The following is a 3394-nucleotide window of genomic DNA, read 5'->3' on the forward strand; positions in this document are numbered from 1 at the left end:
GAGATGTGCGACGCTTTTACTATGGAGGACTACAAGAGTCATGCAAAATGTAATAAAGAACTTCAATATTTAATAACTAACTGGACAATAAAAATAGCAATTAATACATTTGTTTAAAAATGCATTAATTAATCTATAAATAAATAGACAAAGTTACAAAATAAATCATTATGTAACATTTTATTAGGCAATAAAAAGTGAGATTATCAAAATAATGTAGAAATGAAATATTAATCCATTAATAAATAGTTCAAATTAATATAACAATTTACAAAAACAACATAAAACACTCAATAAGTTCATAATTTTAAATTGCATTTACAAATTCTTACAAAAAGCGATTTAAAAAGAGAAATAAATAACTGGATTTATAAATTGAACTACAAATACAGGTTTAAATTAGGCATTTAAAGGGCATTTCCGTTTAACATTTCTGTTTTCGTTTTCCGATGGTTCTCCTTATTCTTTTCGCTATTCGATTTGATTTTCGTTTTAGCTTCTCTATTTAGCTTTTTTCCGTGACTCTTTGGGTCCTCATCCGAGATCTATAAATCTGTGCATGATGTACAATCAGAGCCAATCAGCTAGCTTGTTATATCCACCTGGCCATTGCTAATTTGCATTTCTCATTTGACCATTTGCAAAGAACCAAAGAGTCACGAAAAAGTACATGCGCACTTTAAACGGGTCGAAGACTGAAATACGTCAAATACTGTTTACAATCTAAAGACACAAGATAAAAGAACTTCCTGCTAACACTGCCTGAAAATATAAAACAGTATTTTACGTGGTTGACTATAAAACACTTTTCAAAAGGTGTAGATCACTGCTTTTAAGAATACCGTAGACAGGTCGTTCCGGTCACGGCCGGTAGGCTATATATTAAATTATAACTGAAAGATATTGTTGAACATCTACACTAATATGTTCTATTACTTCGCATATGTGACTATGTAAAAGAGGCCAATTTTAACAAAATACATTAATGATTAACATTACTAAAAAAAACTTTCTTGTACACATATTCTTGCAGCCTAAAAATATCTAATAATTATAATACTTAAACTGAACACGAAAAAAACACATAATTATACTTCTACATTGTGTGTGTGTATGTAAAAACACACAGCAGTTTGTGATTGTTAGCTTTAATAAAATATGGCATTGTGAAAAAATATTACATGTCATTACATAAGAAAAAAAGGAAAAAAAACTTTCTGAAAAGATTCTGAGATGCACATTGCTCAACAACATTCTGTAAAAAATGTATGCATGTCCTGCATAAATGTAAAAACAAGACTGCCAATCAGTGATGCTTTGAGAACTCTAGCAATCTTATTGGCTTGGTTCAGCTTCCTCGTATACTGTGCATGGAGGATGAAGAAGCTGTTGAGGCCTGGGAATGGTTCCTCGTGCAGAGATCATACAGGACGACCTTATAGAGCCACTGATGTTTAAGATCCATCTTGACACGCACCTAAGAATTTACAATGCAAAAGACGATAAATAATAATAAATGCTGAACAATAGCTGCCACCACTCTAACAAAACCTACCTTTAGTGGAGACTGAACTACCTGCTTCTCCTGTGCAAATCAAGGGTGCCTGTATGTAGCAATGCTCTTCCTGTTAGTGGAAAAAATACAGCAGATGTTTACCTAGTTTGTCATGATAACATGACATTTTTAACCTTATGATTTCCAAGTATATGCTTTTACCTAAGAGATGATTTCAAACTTCTTATTATGAAACTTAAATACAGGCTGCTGATCACCTCTCAGGAATGCATTGGACTCCTCTGCATAGTGGGCAAACAATTTTCCATGTCTGGAAAATAGTGATTGAATATTCAATGTTACATATTTCATTTATCATGAATGCTTTAAATATTTAGAAGCCAAAAAACAAACGTTTGATCATGTGTTTGTGAATGAGTTTGGTAGTGTGTGTGTGAGATAGTTTGATAGTGTGTTTGAGAATGAGAATAATCATTTTAACATACACTAATCTTACCTTGGAAAATGATTGCATTTTTATATAGACTTTCCAGTGAACTTTATAGTTATTGGCTTCAGTGAAGGACACAAGGGGTAACAAGTGCACTTTGGTATCAGGTGCTTTACACCTGCCAAGACTATTAATTGATGATCTGTAAACATACATTTAAGAGACAGAAATTAAAATCATTCGGATGTGTAAAATATTCTTTGACTTTTTGTTATTTATTTGATTCTAGTCCAGAAATCTCTAGTTTTAAATAACTATTCCAAACAACATTAACATGTCTTGTGTTATTTTAAAAATGCCATCTTTATATTAAACAATGTTAAGTAACACATCGTCTTAACAATAATTACAAAGAACAACACAGAGCCCTTAAAAAATTTTTTTACTGCCTAAATAAAATGAATATAGATTTTACTAATTTAATGTATAAAGAATGGGTGCCCACTAGCACAAACGCTATATATTCGATTGACGTCAGGATAGTTTTCGATAACATTATCTTATAGATTCAAACAACACTTCTTGCATAAATTAAATAAATATACTTACAAGTGGCCTGAACGCGTGTTTCTGTGTATGCCCAATTGCCCATCCGCCAGACCAGGCTCCGACTCTGAGCGCACATGTGTTTAAGTGCGCATGCGCGGCTGAGAATGCACCCACTGCACCGTGTCTGCAACCAGACCCTTTGAGAAAACGCGCATTTGCCCGATTAATTGTCACAACCCTACATGTATTAGAGCTACGCCACTGTTATAGCCAGATTCCCCAATACATATATACGAGACGTATCAGTAATGATAATGGTCACATTTCTAATAAGAAAAAGCATAATATGCAACCAGGAAAGATTAATTTTGCATTAGTAATCGTTATAGAAACGGACTATATAAAGAGACTATGGTTGTGATTGTCCTGTCGGATATTCTTGCATATTTTGTATCTGGCAAATCTTTTTAATTTGCACGGTCCAGTTAAGTCTTTATAGCCAAACGAGACTAACGTTACTGTCTGCCATGTTTGACGCGGTTTGAATTGTGCAGCGTTAAAGGCACAGACACTGACGCTGATTAGTGGTGCTGAAGTCACAATAATAATTTTTTATTTTAATGAATGTTATTGCTGTTTGTTTATTATTTATAAGTTCATTGTCGAGTATTCCCCTTGAAGTCAAGTCTCAAGTAACTTGTTCTCAATTCAAAGTCAAGTCATTTTTATACTTTAAGCATGTCGCCAGTCCTGAAAATTGTGACTCGAGTCGTCCCCCACCTATGAATGTTATTATTATTATTATTATTATATCTAACATGTAACAACTGTTACATCAGATTGTTCTTATTGAAACATAGACCAAGATGGAGCCCCAAGAAAGTGGATGACAATCTCTG

General features: G+C 33.2%; 1 long non-coding RNA gene across 1 annotated transcript; it reads right to left on the minus strand.

Annotated features, from left to right (window-relative positions):
* Positions 1 to 29: 29 nt before the first annotated feature.
* Positions 30 to 2587, minus strand: LOC141361647 (uncharacterized). Its single transcript, XR_012367802.1, has 4 exons — positions 2556 to 2587; positions 1718 to 1826; positions 1556 to 1625; positions 30 to 1477 (listed from the first exon to the last, which is right to left on the minus strand). It is a non-coding gene; the product is annotated as an uncharacterized lncRNA (long non-coding RNA).
* Between the last annotated feature and the right edge of the window lie 807 nt (positions 2588 to 3394).

This window comes from Misgurnus anguillicaudatus, chromosome 24 (genome assembly GCF_027580225.2).
Source record: "Misgurnus anguillicaudatus chromosome 24, ASM2758022v2, whole genome shotgun sequence".
Classification (NCBI taxonomy): Eukaryota; Metazoa; Chordata; class Actinopteri; order Cypriniformes; family Cobitidae; genus Misgurnus; species Misgurnus anguillicaudatus.